The 18588-nt window shown below is 39.6% G+C and overlaps 1 pseudogene; it reads left to right on the forward strand.

Annotated features, from left to right (window-relative positions):
* Window positions 1-9362: 9362 nt before the first annotated feature.
* Window positions 9363-18588, forward strand: part of LOC104874445 — a 130087-nt pseudogene continuing 120861 nt past the window's right edge.

An 18588-nucleotide genomic window follows, 5' to 3' on the forward strand; every position in this document is an offset into this window, starting at 1 on the left:
TTTTTTTTTTTTTTTTTTTTTTTTTTTTTTTTTTTTTTTTTTTTTGGTACCGGGTATTGAACTCCGGTTGTTGTGCTTGCAAGGCAGGCCACCGAACCGCTGAGCTAAATCCCCAGCCCTCTCTGTCTTCTTTTTATTTGTTGGAACTAGTCCAAAGACCTTGGCCAGGGCATGCAGGGAGCTGTGGCGCCTAGCTTTGTCATATGCCCACAGAGGAGAGAATCAGATGCACTAAACTCTACTGAAATTCAGAAACTGGGCCTTTCTCTTGCTTTGTTCCTTTGATGTACAGCCTAATCTTTAGATTATTTTTCAAAAAGCTAGATATATGGAAGCTAAAGACTTACTGATTTTTTTTTTGCAAACACATCAAGTTTATTTGAAAGTTGGTTCAATCATTTTAAGTTTGTAATTTTTAAATTTAAAATTTTAAAAATTATATGTGGAACTAAGTTTGCATTCATAAAATACATTCCTACAGGAAAGTTTTCCTTTGTTTTGTATATTGTTCCTTCCTTACACATCTTCACTATTATTCAAATTTCATGTATTTTTCCCTTAAAGAGACATGCAGATGCAGAGAATTATTTTAGTATGTAGTACACAGAATTGTCATATAGGTAACATACACTATAAGAGCCTTATTGCATTGGAGTGCTCATAAACTCTATTTGGACTGTAAGAGATTTGGGCTACCTAGAGTACATACATAAACTCTCATATCTACAGATATTTCCTGAAAATCAAATTCATTAAGAAGTAGCAAGAAATTAGGCAATTAAGAGAGGACAACATGGACAAAAGTAATATCAAGTATTCTATTTTATTTTGGGAAGATCTTAAAGACAAAATTTAAGAGGGAACCCTACTTTCAATGCGTGGTATAGTCATGGGAGAGAACATCCATAAGCATAATTTAAAATCTGTTTGGAAAATCTTACCAGTACATTATCTTGGATCTACAAAGATTCCATTGCTGAGATCAGGGGACACATTGCCATGATTGGATCACTTGGCATTTCTTGAGCAAATAAAAGCCTTAAAGTAAATATTTCCTACATTATTTAGAGGAAAACATAGAAGCAGAATTCAATCAGGAGAAGGATGTTGAGTTGAAAAAGCAAAGCCAGGAAGTAGTTCCTAATGGGAGCTTGGGAAGATATGAGAAAATACCAGGTACCATGGAAGATGAAATAAATCAAGCTACCTGGCTAGGACAGCCTCTTCGGTGAAGGACACAAAAAGTCAAGCATGGGTTAGCTCATGTCTACAAAACCTTCTCTAAAGGAGAGAAGGGAAAGTATTCTTTTCTCAATTTTGTATAGCTCAAATAGTCATAATAAATAATTTACCATTTTGACCATTTAATATGCACAAATTATACCATTAAATCCCTTCATGATGTTGAACAATCATCATTGATAATTCCATAACTTTTTAATTTCTCCCAATTGAATCCCTGTACCCATTAAGTTGTCACTGCCCATTTCTCCCTCTCCAATCTTTGGAAGCCAATAATTTCCTTCATGTCTCTATAAATTTTCCTATTCTGGATATTTCATGTAAATTAGATTGTATAATATGTGGGCTTTTATTATAGCTTCTTTTATACTATGTTTTTAATGCCCATCCACACTGTAGCATGTATCAGCATTTCCTTTTTCGTTCCTAAAGAGTATTCCTTTGTGTGAACATAGTGTATTTATCAATCGATGGGCATTTGGATGTTCCTATTTTTTATCTACTATGAATAGTGTTGCCATGAACTTACATATATGTGTTTTGAACATGTGTTTCAAATTATTTGGCATATATAGCTCGAGATGGAATTGCTAGATTATATATTAACACTAAGTTTAATTTGTTGAGAAATTTTGCAAAGCTTTTTAATGTACATTATCTTATTTCATCTTCTCAACAATCCTGATCTATATTTTATTGTTCCCATTTTACAGATAAGGCATAGAGGCAGTCAATGAATTTTCAAGCTGAACTTTGATTCACTATCTTACAAGAATTTTAAAAGACCTTAGAGAAAACCAAAGGACAAAGATTTATTTCTGAATATATTGCTTCCCCAACCTTAAAGATAAAGTGAATATGAAAGGGTGTTCTATAACATTGATGGACTACTGTAGACTACAGTAAGGGAAACCCTGAGGGGTTTTCCTGGCTTCTCCATGCTTATGTATGCTTCATTAATTCAATATTTTGGTCACTGGTCTCTTTAGCCTGAGGTATTCACTGTAGAAATAAAAAACACTCCAAGAATAAACTAAACCTGTTACCTATTTACAAACATGGAAGTGCTTCTTTCTTCCCAAGATATAAGAAATGGTATATGTCACAAAGTATCAAATGTAAGGAAATAGGTGACAGAAGAAAAAGACCTCAGAGTTATGGGTAAAATGATTTCACTTCCTGCCTTGTCATAGCCCACATTCTGTGGCTAAGAAGTCCTGAGTGACCTTTGAAAGATGGCATTTTAACATGTGGGTAGTCTTTACAATCTTGCCCAAAACCATCCATTTCTAGATGCTACCTCCTGTACGCACAGTCAGTAATGTTAGGTGGGGTATCTGGAAGCTAAGTTTGCACCTTAAAACTCTGGCCATTGATTGAACTGGAACAGGCTGGGCCAATTGGATTCTCTTGCCTAGAAAATTGGGATCAAAGCTCAGAAATCAGTTCATCTCTCTATGCAGTCGTACCATGATGTGAGACAGAGCTGTGGATTAGCCAAATTTTGGTTAATAAACAAAATAATGGTTGTGAAAAGCTAAGTGGGATAGAGAGATGGAGACAGAGCAAGCTAGTACTTAACTATTCCTAGGTCCAGTCCCTTCCTACAGACCTAGGATTTCATGCAAAGCCCTCTACTTTTGTCATTAATCCCATTTGGTTTAAGCTATCTGGCAAACCGGACCAACTGCTTACCAACCAGCTTCCTTGGGCTACAGCCAGACTACTTTTCCAGCTGCCTAAAATGTTTAGTTGTAGCCGTGTGGCTGGGTCCCATCCAGTTGGATATGAGGGGAAGTGGTGCTGTACTTTCAGCCTTCACATTTAATTCCACCCCTGTGACTCCTCACCGTCTCTCCACATGTGCAGTTAGGTGGCAACACCCACGACAATGGCAAGAGCCAAATGCTGAAGACTCATTTGCCTGGGTTCCTGAAACAACACTTGGAGCAGCCATCCCACTCTTAGCAAACAGGCTTCCAAGGCTCAAGAAATAAATTTCTCCATGCTAAGATTTCTCAGAGTCCAGGCTTTATGTGATGCAGCATCAAGCTTTATCTGAATGACCACAAGGCAGTTTGAGTGGGATTTTCTTGTGAAACCTGTCATCAAAGAGTCTTAAAACATCACACCTCCCACAGGCATCTCACTTCATTCAGCTGCTGCCTGTTGAAAAGGCGGAAGACCTTGGATAAGACACCTGGGGTGCCCAGGCTCTGGAGCTTGCAGCAGAGGACAGAGGTAAAGGACTCCATCTCTAGGATGTTGAACAAGGCCACCTCAGGTGACATCACACAGCCAAACACACTGCCTTTGTTTTGACAGATATTCTTTGAATGCTTTATCAGGTCTGAGAATAAATCAGCCTCCCTCTCAGTCTCCATATGGCTCTGCAAACTAAAAGCAAAAGCCTTTCATGCAAAAACTTTGTGCTTCTACTGAAGTCATTACTAAAATGTGTTTCCATTCCAAATGACTCAGGCAGATCCAAGTTGGCCCAATAACACCCTGTTCAATTATTGGAGTTCCAGTGAGGGAGGGCCTGACCAAAGAAAATGGTTTTATCAGAGAGCTATCTAGCATCTCTGCCTTTAAGTACTGTAGGAAACACCAGGCTTGAAAAGGATAGCTCTGTACTTGCAAATCTACAAATTTCCTGTTCTCCTCGTTTAAGCAGTAACCTCTGCATAAGAGCAAATTTAATGGCATCATAAGGGCTATTAACAAAGAAGAAGTATAAGGTAGATCTTCTTGATATTACCTTACAAGTCTAATTGGGCTCTCTGGTCAATAAATGTCTCTAAAAAAGATTTTAAATGCAATGGAGTTCATTACAAGCCCAGGCACTTGCTTTAAGTGACACGTAGTTTTTGTAATATTTAAACTAATGATTTCATGGTCCATAATGTGCACAAGATTAAGAATGTGAAAACCTGAATTCTGGAAAAACAATAGAAAACATCTTGCCTTGAGGTTATCTAACCAGTCTCCCAACTATAAAGAAAGATAAGGACCTTTTCTTGGGATCTGCTTTTTCACGTCCTGGGAGAGTCTTAACATACAGAATCAGCCACCAGCCCTCTCAACAGCACACCTTTCATCAAACTGTTCTGATTGTCCCACATCAGCCAAAATGCAACACTTTGATCTCCCCCCCCCCTTGGTACCAGGGATCAAACTCAGGACCTTGGGCTTGGGAGGCAGGCATGGTGCCACTGAGCTAAGTCCCCTGTAAACTTTGCTTTTGTCATTTAAAACACCCATGTAAGCTGATAAACTAACTATGTGATACATCACAGTATTAAAGAGAATGTGGCTCCCTTGTCCCTGAAAGAATTTCCATTCTAGGAGAAGTAGTGTGGTCTGCAAGAGGGGAGCAAACAAGATGGGAGAAACCCTCCACAGAACCAATTCAAGTGCTCCTGCTTCTTACCTTAAGACCACACCTGAAAAGACACAAATAGCCTCATATATTTGCAAATGACCATAAAACAAGGCTATAGTTCTGGTTTATAAATTCGACAAGGACAATAGAAGTGGATGTAGAGGTGAGTGGCAGTGTGGGAAATCTCTGCTTTCAAGAACAAGGCTCATTCTGTCACTTCGCATATTCTTCTAACGTGGGAACTTGTTCATCTAACATGATGTTCAACAGAATTATTAAGACTAAAATTATCTTATTGACTTTCATTATCACCGTAGAGAGAGAGGAAACATGAGTGGATTCTAAGATATATACTGCAATTTATAGCTGAATCTACAGCCCCATCCATAATTATCTGTTGTGTTAATTTGAGTGAAAAACACACAACTGATTCGCTTAACATAGTTCTGGGTATGGCTGAACAATTTACTGAAGAGGGAAGACCCACCCAGGGCATGACTGGCAACGACCACCAGACTTGTAGCCCGAATGGAATAAAAAAGGGGAGGAAGGAAGACTTGCTCTTGCGTCTTCAGAGGAGCACCAGCCTTTGCCATGACCTTGGGTGTCCAGTCCATCTCCTAGCTCCCATCACAGACCCTCTGTCTTCCTGGTGTGAACTCACACAGGATACCACAGAGAGCTCCAGGCCTTTGATTTTTGAGTTCGTTGTATGACTCTCCGGCACACAGACGAAACTTTTGCACTCTTCCATACCTGACTCTGTGGTGGCCACTGTAAGCCTACCTTATAAATCCTTGTATCTTTATATGCATATCTTATATTAAATCTGTTTCTCTAGTGAGCACTGATTGATAACAGATACTGATCAAGAATATGACTGCCAATGACGAAAAAAGCATCACTGTTTAGCAACACCCTAATTCAGACTTACCAACTGCTTACGATAGATACATAAAGTGTTTGCTTAGTATTGTGTTAAAAACCAGTCTGGAGGACTCATTAATTACATGACAAAACCAGGTCAGCCGTGACACTGAACTTCTTGTCCTGTTCCTGATCTCACCTACTCAAAGCAGCCCAGCGCTCTCTGCATGCCCACCGCTGCATGGCGCAAGGATAAATAACAGATTCAAGTACTGTCAATCAAAGTCCCATACACAGAACTCCTGATTGGGTCAGAAACCATGGTTTATTTGCTGAGTACCCACATCTCACAGTAATATAGGCGCAATACCTACAAGGACTGTTTGGCATGCCTGTAATACGGTATGGATGAATGAGATGCACTGGGTATTGCAGGAAAAGAAAAGCATGAAGGAAACTGTCAGGGAACCCTGATAAGAGGCTGCACACTGCCAGGCCAAGGGAGACAGGAAGGCCTTGGTTCGCAAACACTCACGATTCCCAGGTTCATCTCATCAGCCTCAGCTGTGACTGCCATGCTGGGATCCAGTGAAATCTCTCTCTCTCTTCTGATCCTAAATCATCCTTTTATCTAAACTGGCAGGGCAAGTGGTTTCTTTTTCTTGTGATCAAACAACTAAACTATGAAATTGCTAATTTCATAAATATTTTAAAGTCCTGTGCCCCTTGTTGGAGGAAGAAAGATGTGAGAGCCCAGCAGATTATACTCTTCGGGACAGCAGCCCAGCCCCGCGGTTTACAACCCCTACCCCTGGGAGTCAGTCTCTACCCCATTTGAGTAAGATGATTTCTACCACGGACATATTGTCTCTCCAATATGAATTTTCCAAGCAAAGTACCATAGGATGATCCTTAGAGGAAGATGAGAGTTCAGGAAGATGTTGAGTTTTCTGTAGATTATGTAACTGTTTTGCTCATTCTTGCTAAAAAAAAAAAAATGGGTTTAAACATGGCCAATTTCTGTCTAAGGCTTTTATTTTCATGTGGCTGTAGGCAAATAAAATTATAATCCATCTCTTATTATAAAAGATTGTTCGCATCTACCAGAGGTAGTGAAGTAATTGTGAATGACTAGGTGGACTTGGTTAAATATGGAACTCAAAATATCAGAAAAATACGGTGATTTAAGAGCTACTAGGTGGATAAAAACAACTTTTTTGTTTCAGGGGACAATGCTGGAACTACTTGACAGAAACTTATTTTATACCCAAATCAATAAATCCACTAAGATTAATGGAATACTCTGAAAATAAAATGGTCTCCGTGTGAATTGTTCCCCTTACTGAAAATATGGGAGTCAAGTAATTGTTTACCAGACAGATAAGCAAAGGAGATCCTTGCAAAGATCAGATGCTTAAATAATCTAATCCTTACAGTTTAGAAAACTTAAGCTATATTAGAATCCCTCCTACCTACTCTTCTTACTTTTTTTTTTCAGCTTTAATTGAGTTTATTGGTACATTTTAGGGATACAGTACAGTTACATTCATTGTTGGGATCCTGTACCTCTACATGACAAGTCTTGATTCTCATTTTTCCCCTTACCCCTGCCCTCCCTTCACCCCCTCCTCCCCTCCCCTACTCTTCTTACTTTTGACTGAGATTTATTAAGCACTACTAAGCAATCTTCATTTAACTCTCACTACAATCTTATGTGATAGATACTGTTACCTGCATTTTATAGATGAGGAATATAAGGCTTTTATATTAGATAAACCATTAAGTCATCCTATTAACAAGTAGTAGCATCAAAACCCTAATCCCCATTCTTATACCCTTCCCATTAATACCACGCATAACCTCACTCTGTAATGTCCTGACTCACAGCAGCAGCACTGTCCCTTATTGGAATGTCAGACTCTCAAATACCATCCCAGAGCTACGGATAAGAAAGCACATTTCAATAAGACTCCCAGTGAGTGAACCAGGGTTCTCCACTGAAACAAATCACACAGACGGATGGCTGGAGCAGGGTGGGGTGGATTTATTATGGAAGTAAACTCGCACACTTACGGAGGCTTACGGATCCCGCAATAAACCACTTGTAATTTGGAGAAGCAGGACAGCCAGTGAGGTAATTCAGTCAGAGTCTGAGACCTGAGAAACAGAACAGTAGATGGCATAACATGAGATGCACCATGTTTAATACTCACTCATTTTTATCAATGAGCAGTAGCCAATTTATTATTTAGCTATACCAAAATTTATTTATAAGTTGTTGATGGAACTTGGGATGTTCTGGGGGGTCTGCTATGCATACAACTGACTTAGACATGTATGGATAAGCAGTAATCCTGCTTTAATTTCTCATGGGCAAGCACCTAGGAGTAAAATAGTGCAAGCATGTGGAAGGCACATATTTAACTTCATGGCAAACTGCCAGTTCTGCAAGGTTTTTGTAGCAGTTTGCCTTCCCACCAGTGACAGACAGAATTTCCAGTTCCTACACATCCTTGTCAACACTAGACGTTCAAAAAGTTTGTAATGATCTCTTGTGTTTAAATGTGACCCTTTTGGATCTTGCTTTCCAATTTTTCAGTGTGGGACAACAGCCGTGACTGAGACCCAAGGATTTAGCTCATGCCTGCCTGGCAATCCCCAGTACAAAAAAAAAAAAAGAAAGAAAAAAAAAAAGCCTTCTAAGTGCACTAGCTCCTAAAGCCTGGTGTAGCTTGAGTTCCATAATTTAATCGGGAATGTCCCCCAAAGACCCAAGGCATGGCTTCCACCCTGTACCAAAATGGGGAGATGGTGGAACATTTAGGCGGTAGGACCTAGTAAAAGGAAAGTCTGTCCTAGGGGTGTGATATTGGGCCCCCAGTCTCTCCCTCTCCCTCTCTGCTTCTCAGTAGCCTTAAGGTCAGCCTCTTCCTCTGCCTTGCATTACCTTGTGATGTACTACACTGTCACAGGTCAAAGAGAACAGGACCAAGTGGCCATGAACCGAGATCTCTGAAACTATGAGCCAAAATAAACATTTCCGCCTTAAAACATAATTTGTCTCAGGTACTTATTCCAGTAATAGAAAGCTGACTAGCACAATAAGGTTTTCCAGCATGACTGGTGAAAATAGGCACTATTCCCATCTGGAGGCTGGGCACTGGTCCCTCAAATTCTCTCAGGTGGTTCTTTTGCAGGCCTCTAATATCCTCAGGTTCTTGTGACTATCAGTACCCAGCCAGACACTGGAAGGACAGGAGAAATATGTGCAGATTTCCAGACTTCATTCTCTGGGAGCGCTTTCTTCCCCAGCATTCTGTCCTGTGGCCCTTGGCTGTCTTGCCCTTCCAGAGCTCACAAATCCATCTCCTCTCCTCAGAGTCCCCTGGGTCCACTCCAGACTCCTCTCCTGTATCACAGCCTCGACACTTTAAGGAAGTCAGCTGGGCAGTCGTAAGACTCCCCTTTTCACTTCGTGTCTTTCAGGGACTTTCTGATTGAGATTTTATGTCTTGAAAACTGTGGTTCTGTGTGTACGTGTTTGTGTACGTATTGTGGATGTGTGTTTTCCCTTTATAAAATCGGTTTAAGCAGAAGAATAAACTGATCCCTGTTATTTCATCTTTACAGGCAGTAGAGTTCTTCAGTGACTTTTTGTCAGTCTAACAGTTCAAGCCAAGTAGATTCTCACATTACTTTGGAAGGCAAGAATAAAAGCCAATTTTCTTAGGTACTCAAGCAAAACAAAGACAGAAAATCTCATTTTAGCATGTTGTTTCATGTACAATGGATAGCTCCTGCGTTTTGTTTGGCTGAGTTTGATAAGTAATTTCACTACCGCACGGTGTACTAACTAGTTCTCTCGATGATGCTTGTGTTTTACATCCAGTCTATTGGTGCCCGTAACTTTGGAAGGTATGTTCTTGGTGCTCTTGCATGCACAGTAATTCCAATAAAATTGTGGACTTGAAATCCCTTCAAAGCTATATATTATGCAGTGTAATGTTTCTTCAACTTTAGATATTATGAGTATAATAGAAGACAAATTGTGAATAAGGACAGAAGTCAGGCCCACTGAGGGGCATGTGTTTCTAGAGATATTTAGGCCTGAGTTTTAATTTTGTTTTATTTTCTGGTTGTCAACTTGAAAATCCTCCTACAATGCCAAAAATCAGGCCACATTTGAATGGGAAAAGTGGGTTCACAGTTAATAATATAAAGACAAAATGAGATTCATCATTTCCTTTATTAGACCATGTAATGATACAAGAGAGTTAAGACAAAAAGTGGCAATGTGTTTAACATACTGTAAGAATCATCGTTTTTACTGTACAGTGCAGTGCATTCTCATCATAGAGACTAAGGCAGTCCAGAATCTGTATGAACAGAGACATTCTAGATATTCCAGATTAGGAAATACAGCAGCAAGTTACATAAGAAACATCCTACTGGAATACAGTTTGTAGATTTAAATATAGGGTGATCCAAAAGCAATATCAACACTTCTCTTTCATGGATAAATATTATTATAAATATTATTATAAAAATTGTAAGAGAACAGTATTTATTGATATCTTTCTCTCTGAGCATTATATCTTCTTTGCTGACTTTCTCACCTGTGGAATAGTGATGATACTTTTAACATGGCATGTTACAAAGACCAAACCTGATCATTCTTGTGAAGTGCTTAGCATGGAACTACAAATTTAAGCACCATTGTTTTATACACACAGAGACATTTGCATAACAGTGCTTTATAACTTAGAAGTTCTTTCCTTGAGATCATTGTAAGTTACAGACCAAACATCACTTCTCAGCCTTTTGGCTAAGATCAAGTGAAGTTATAGACCAATTTAATTACTTTGAAGAAGATAAAAACCACAAATTAAATGTAGTACCTTTAAAGGTTGTATAAGAGTCATAGTCTGTTAATTACAATGGTAGAACAATCTTTGCTTGTCTCTAGTGACAGTGTACTTGAAGGTTATTATGTAATGTCTGTGTCCTCACAAAAGTCACCTATTCTAGCCCCCTGTGGGATTGTTTGGAGGTGGGGCTTGGGGGAGGTATCTGGGTGAGGTGAAGTCATGACATTTAGGACTTCATTATAGGATTAGTGTTCTTACAAGGAAAAGAAGAGATACCAGAACTGTCTGTCTCCAATATGTGAGGACACAGCAAGTAAGTGGCCATTTGTAAGCTAGGAGAGATTTTTCAACCACAACCCTGATTTCGGACCTAAAGTCTCCTAAACTGTGAGAAAAAAAAAACTGATATTTAAATCAACCAGTCTGTAGCAGTTTGTTATAACAGACACATAATATAACAACAAAAAAAGAATAAGATTAAAAATCACGAATAATTATAAAATTATGAATTTTTCAAGTATAAAGATGTAAGTCCCAATTCAGAATCTAAGTTTCCAGAAAGTAAAGATTATTTACTGTCATTATTCTCTATTACTTTTTTACTTATCATTTCTAAGTAACAAACAAATAAATATGTGGTGCAGTAAGCACACATCTTTTTATTTTCTCCATCTTAAATTATCAGATATAAGAAGAAAAAGAAAAATATTTATTTATTACCTAAATAAACTCCTCATATTTAAAACTAGATTTGAAGTACTAAGAGTTTTTTGTTTTGTTTTGTTTTTTTTACCAGCAATTCACTCCTTGGAAGTTCAAACTAGCTCCTATCCTTCTAGAACCATCTGGGAGAAATTAAAATTTTTTTTCAGTGCTGGGGATCCAAGTGCAGGGTCTCACACATGTTATGCAAATGCTTTACCTACAGCTAGAGCTTCAACTGTGTAATTAATCACTTTGACTCTACTTCACGAAGCCATATCTTCCCACCCAATGATGTACTATCCAGTCAAGAAACCTTTCCTATGCCTCCTTCCGTAATTGATTTCCCTGGCATCCAGACCTCTCTAAACGCTTGCAGGCCATTATATGGTCAAATTTCTCTACCCTGTAGTTATTTCTGATATTTCATTTATCTTCTCCAGGAAAGAAAAGCACTGGAATCAGAGTTTGAAGGCCTGAATTCTAACTCTGGTATCATTATTTACAAGCTGAGGTAATTTGTTATTTAACATTTCTATCACCCATTTTCTCTGTGAGTAAAACAACAATCGTGCCTTAAAAGTCTGTATATTCTCACAGTGGCTGCAAAATGATTTTTTATCGTTTCTTGTTTTAATTAATTCATTAAATGATTGTGAAATTCTGAGAGTAAAAATTATGCAGACCTTACAAAACCCATTAGATAAAAAGCTTATAGCTCATAAAGCTTTATATGGCCATCATTTTTATTTTTGCTTCATTTGTTTATTTGCTTATTGTGTATAGTACATGATGTTTACATTCCTTGTGTAGAGTGGAACATATACATAATACATTAATGCTTTTCATCCTCTTTTCCTCTCCTCCCTCCTCCTTTTCTTATACCCTTTCACATTTTAGAAATGTCTATCTTCATACTCCCTACTGTCTTTTACTTTGCTCTTTGTTTATAATTTGCTGTAGGAGAAACCACGCGATGTTTGAACTGTATGTAATACAGTTTCTCACCCTGATGCCCTCTGACATCAGGAGAGCAGTGCATGCTCTGACATTGTGTGCAAGAGTATGAATGAGTACTCAGGGGTATTTGAGGGGTGGGCTGCCGAGAGTATTGAGATCCACTGTTTCTTAGGACAGCCGTAGTAACCTTCAACCCAGAACCTACGTATTTATCTCAAAGTGCCAGCGCTGCCATTAAACCTGAATACCGAAAAAATAAACCTCATACATTAACATCTTTTATCTTAAAAGAACAACACAATAATATATTTTTCAATGACACAGATTGCGTTTTACTGAAAGGTAAAAGTTTGCATCTGGCACGCTTTGCACATTAACGTGATCTTTGCTGTTGTATGTGTGCTGATAATGTGTCAGGCCTTGGCTCCTTGGCTCAGGCTACTTGGCTTGCAGCCAACGAGGAGGGAGGGCTCTCTGTGCCTGCTGCAGTGTGTGTCGTGGGTTCGCCACCACTGCTGTAGGACATCACGAAACCATCAGTGTGGGGTTGAAGGCAAAGGAAAGAGGAATTCAAGATGTTAGAAGTCGGTGAGGGGCACAGGCAAGACTGGTAGTCACAGTAACAGCAGGTTGGGTGCTAGTGTCGCTTTGGTCTTCATTGACTAGTACTAGAATTCCTTCTAATTGGTCTAGTCAGTCTTAATTTGTTGTGCACAATATTCCCAGCAGTTGGCACGAAATTGAAATTTTATTTTAGCTTCCTTTCCGCAAGTCAAAAGGAAGAAAGTAAAACTATGTTTTAGGTTCTGTCAGTTATAAAACTCCGTTATAGGGCCGGGGATTTAGCTCAGTGGTTCCACAGCCTGCTTCACAAGTGCAAGGTCCCGAGTTCGATCCCTGGTACCACCAAAAACTCTACTACATTTGAAGCTAATCTTTATGTTTTTAAAATGGTAAATGCCCCCTCCAACAAGGGTGGATCAAAATTCAGCATCCCACCCCAGCCCGATGTATAACAGTCCACTTCTCACCAATCTCGCACCCAAATCATTCCTTACAAGGTGACTTTTGATATTTAGTTATTACTCTCTTAACAGTTTCTTAAGATTCCTGTTTCCTCTGGGGCTTCTGACAAGGGACTGGTAACAGGTACAGTACATCAATAAATCAGTATCATCTGGGAGTAATCTTATCACAGCCAGGTTTAGATAGGTCTACATTCAAACTGGACTTCACCTCCTGAATCAGTATTTGAAATTTTAAAGTACAGGTAGTATCAAGGATCTAAATGTTGAAATACAGAAGAAATTTAAGTTTTTCATTCTTCTATAGATGACAACTTTTGAAAAATGACTTTTATTGACTTTGAAAATGACTTTTATCTTGGAAATTATCACTGTATTTTAAATGCTTTAAAAGAACAAGGTAGTGGGCCAGGGATTTAGCTTAGTGGTGCTGCTGCCTGCCTCATAAGTGCAAGGTCTGGAGTTCTATCTCCAGTACCCCCCACAAAAAAAGAATAAGGTGGTCAGGCTACTAACAAGGAAGACTAAGTGCTGCAGTTCCAATGGCAGTGATGGCTTTGTAGTGGGGGAGCCTGGTTCTGACCCCCCATTTCCATCTTCAGACCCTCATCACCCACAAAATGCTGTCCAGCACAGTGGCCATGGAAAGCAGATTATGGTCCTGCGATAGTTTTTTCTGGTACATGCAGGCACAGAAATCAAACCTCATTACTTAGAATATATATAATTACAGCTAAGTTCCCAAACAATTCAGCTCACAAACAGAAGAATTCAGCGTAATTTTGCTTCTGTTCAAGTACTCTGCACTGGGTGACTAACACAACTACAGCCATCTTCCCTGCATGAACATGAATGTGGCTGTCTTCCCACTCTGACCTGTGGTCATGGCTTCCCCTAGCCAAGACTGAGGTCACAGACAGACCTGTGCACTCTTTCCGTGAGGATTTTTGTGTGCTTTTTAGCCCATACAATTGTGTGCAGTATTATTTCATCCAGCTGGCTCCAAAGAAAGTGCAGAGTAAGCGTGGTGGTAGAAAGAGAGTGAAGAGTAGCGATGAAGGTGACAGAATGGGCAGAGCATTAATGAAAGGAACAAAGAAGTGCAGAGCAAGAAAGGTAAGAAGAAAGTTTCGAAGAAAATGACCAATAACTCCAAGAAGGAAATTGTCAAAACGCATAAGCAACGTATTCATGAGACTGGTATGGCCACAGAGTACAAGGTGATGAAGTCGATAATAATGAGCATTTTGAAGAATAAAAATGCCATCAAAGGAGCTGATATGGAAAAAAAAGAGTAGCAATGTTAAGCAAGCAGAGGACACGAGTGCTAGAAGAGGTGGAAAAACTTGTTAGTGTGGTTGAATGAGAAACAGCTGGCAGGTGAGCGTGTTCGTGATGATCTGTGAAAAAGACAGGAAAAGACACAATGATCTGCCACAAGAAAACCCTCTACAGGGCACAAGTAATGAATATAAAGGCTGTTGAGGGTGGTTTGATAAATTCTACAGGCGAAGCGTCATCCACAGTGTGATAAGCCATGGTGAGGCGTCCAGTTCTGAAAAGGCCATTGCAGAAGACTACAAGAAAGAATTTTCAGAATTCATGAAGGCAGAAGGATACATCCCTCAACAAGTGTTCAAGGATGGTGGGCTTTTTCTGGAAGAAGATGCTGAATAGAGCCTATATCAAACAGGAGGAGAAGGCACTGCTGGGGCACAGAGCATGAAGGACAGATTGACCCATTTATGGTGTATGAACTCAAGCCCCAGCCTGAAGATTAAGCCGCTAGTGGTGTATCATTCTAAGGCCACTCATGCATTCCGGGAACTGACTGTGAGCAAGGCCAGACTGCCTGTCAGGTAGAAGACTAACACAAAAGCTTGAGTCACAAGGCAAATGCTCATAGATGGCTACAAGAGGGACTTGCACTAGTTAAGATATATCTTTCTGACAACCAGCTGTGTGAAAGGTGCCTTCTTCTGATGGACCATGCACCAGCCCACCCTCAAGCCTTAGTGGGTGAGGTACATGCCTAATGTAATTTCATAAAGGTCAAATTCCTCCCTGCAACCCGACACCTCTTCTGCAGCCCATGGGCCAGCAAGTGATCAGCAACTTCAAGAAGCTGTATACAAAGACATTGCCTTCTGCATCAGGTGTTTTAATGTCACTGAACCGATGTCTGGAAGAAACATTAAAATGTCTCCCAATGTATCAACCTCACTGACAAAGCCTGGGAAGATGTCATGTACTACACCGTCAGCTCAGTTGGAGGAAACTGGTCAGAATGTGTCACTGAACGTTACTTTGAAGGGTTTGATGCACAAGTAGTAAAGGAGATTGCGACCATGGGTGAGAGTTCGGGCCAGGACATCAATGCAGTGTTGAATTTAATGAAAGATAACATGGTCTCTCATGTCTGGAGGATTACGTAAAGCAGAAAAAAAAAGTGGCATTAGACAGATCGGTCATCAAAGTTGGCCCTGAAGCTAAGAGATGAAGAGAGGAAACCCTTGAGGGAGACCTCCCCAGTGTCTTTATAAGAGATTCTCCCTCCAAACAATAACTCCCTCCCCACTCACCTTCCTGTTCTCCATTCCAGAAGTCACCTCAAGGAGTGCTAGCGTTCTCTCTCTTCATACGGAGCTGGATTGTGCTTTGTTTCATATTTGTGTGACTAAAAACATGCATATGGTTCAGAACAGGTAAACCTTATTTACATTGATCCTTATGGGAAAGTTTGATTGGATTTGTGACCAGAATCATGGAATGAATTAAGTTCATAAACCAAGAGACCACTATATATGACAATTGAATATAACTTAGTACTGAAATGATCACCGTTACCTGACAAAGGAGTTGACTTTAATTCATATAAAGCAATTTCTAACAGTGAGAGCTATTAAAGCTACCTTATAGAATTTGTTTAAGCAGAGCCATGGAATCTACAATTAGTGAGATTTCCCACGTAAAGCGGGGAACTCATTATTCAGATCTTCCAAAGTTTTGAGTTTCATTTCTCTGAAGAACATCGATATTTGATCTGTTTGGTTACAATGACAGAGAAGTTTTTAAACACAAAATAACAGGCGGCTGAAGGAATTTGTGCGTCACTTCAATTTTCTTCAATCTAACGCCAACTATATCTACATTTAGATGATCACACTTCAGTTTCCTGTGCGATGTCTATGATCTCGGCATCCCCTCACTCCACAGCATGTGTCACACCCTCCATGATTGGGTAGATGACAGAGACATCCTAACGTAGTCCCATTGGTCTCCAAGAAGAAAAAAAGTATTGCATGGTTCTACTGGGCATAATAAGCCCCACTTGGGAATCTTTCAAACCTTCCCCACAGTGCTTCTGTCTCTATCCTAAGAAAATGAAGTTCATTGAGTAATGTCTGTTGAGTAGTAGGCAATATTCTAAGAGTTTCCTAAATCTTCATTTCCTGCTCTCTCTCCCTCCCTCCCTCTCTTCCTCCCTTCTTCTCTTCTGTGCTAAGGATCAAATTCAGAGTGTCAAGTGTGTTAGGTATCTCCGTTTCATTTCCAACATTTTGAAGTAGATTCAGTATGTCCATTTGACAAAAGGAAATCCTGATACCCAGAGAATTGAAGTCAAATTCACAAAGGCACACCACCAGTACATCCTAAAGGCAGAATTTAGACCTAAATTTAGTCCTAAAGAATTAGATCCATTTTCCTGTTCTATAATTTTTGTACTATAAAGATTTTTGCTCAGCTCCAGCCCAAGTGCTTTCAAATTTCATCACACAAATAGTTAGCTATCCTGCTATCGAATCACAATAAGCAATAGTATTTTTAACCTCCTTTAAAACCCTTAGTTCTAGCACGTAACTTCTGTATAAACTGCAGCCGGAGGTCTAAGTACATGAAATGAAGACTAAATCTTCTCCAACACTCTACTGTTATTTTACCCTTCAAGGTGCCAAAGGCTTATCTATGTCTTTATAGTGTTTTAGGTTCAAAATTTCCTTCCAGAATTACATAGAACTCTAGCATACAAAAGTGTGGTGCTAAACCAGGAATCGAAGAGCTGCCTTTTAATTTCAAAAAATCTATCTTAATCGAAATTAGTCATTAGAATCCAAATAATCTTGAGGGGAAAATCATCACTTTGCCAGGAAACTGAAGAGAAATGCAGTGTGGTAGAACATGTCAGGGCACTCTTCGTGAACACCTGAGCTGCGAAACACTCATCCACGTCAATCAGCTGTCAGAGCCAGAGCCCTCAGAGAGCACTGACAGAACTGCATGAGGAGTTATGCGGCTCAAGACACTGGGCTCTTCCTGGGAAGAGCTTTCACCTCCAGCTGACCCCGTGAAGAGAAAAGGTGGAATAAAACCTGGGAAATGACTACCCAAGGAATGTGATAGGGTTTCAGTGCACTGGGACTGGGGCATCTGCATAGATTCTGCTGAAATTAAAATGCATGCCTCTGGTCTTGCTAGTATTTCAGGAATCCCTACATATTCTTCATGGGGAAAGGGGCGCCAAGATCAATGATCTGGCATCACAGCAGCCAGTGTAATACAGACTACAGAGCAAGACTCACATTGGGCCAGACTCACAAGTGGTTTTGAACGCAAGACCTCTGTTCTTACGCTGTCTGAAGACTCATGAATTTAACAGCACTAGTGTCAGGAATTGAAAATGAGAGAAAAAAGGAATAGAGAATAAGCAGCAACGGGTGATAATATCTCAGCAGTATTCAGAGTAGGGATTTTGATATTCTCAAGGAAAGCACTAGAAAGAGAAGTGAACCTTGGCACCTCTCTCGTGCACCATACAAGAGTATAGAGAAAGTACTGGGCTTTCAGAAGAAAACACTGGAAACATAGTTTCTGAAAAAATAGAAAACTCAAATAAGGCCTAAAAGTACAAATTATAAAATCACAAGTCACAAGCTCTCAAAGCAATGTCCAAAAATGTCCATCCTCACCACTGTGACGAGTACCACACACATAACATATAATGATATGTCCTTATCTAGATTCCTATTGCAATCATTGTGTGAAGTGAATTCAAATTATCACACAGTGCCATGATGTTTACGGTACACTTTGTTCATTGGCCAGCAGAAGTGTTGTATGAGTAAATGTTCAGCAATCAGCTCTCTGGGAAAACAAGCCCTAATCTGCAGCATTACCAATTTCTGTGGTATAAATACACCACCGTAGCCTATTTCAGGCTAATGACATGAAGTTACTAATACAGAGTTGCAATGAGATGTATAAAACTGGCATGTGTGGGAGCCAGCACATCCTTGGTTTTCTGTGTCCCCCCTGAGTCTGTACGACATTCTGGATGGTAAATCTGAATTTAACGTAGTAGCTTAGTTTCCTCATTTAGTAGAAGTAAATAACTCAAAAACTCTTTGTTAGAGGAGAATTGTTTCTACAGCTTAAGAAACTAGGATAGTGGGAAGGGTGGGGGAAAGGTAATAAGGGAGAGGAAAAAAATATGAGAAACTGAAAAAAATGGAAATAAAGTATTTGTAAATGGGGAGGGGAG

This window comes from Fukomys damarensis, unplaced genomic scaffold (genome assembly GCF_012274545.1).
Source record: "Fukomys damarensis isolate Sample0158 unplaced genomic scaffold, DMR_v1.0_HiC HiC_scaffold_31, whole genome shotgun sequence".
NCBI lineage: Eukaryota > Metazoa > Chordata > Mammalia > Rodentia > Bathyergidae > Fukomys > Fukomys damarensis.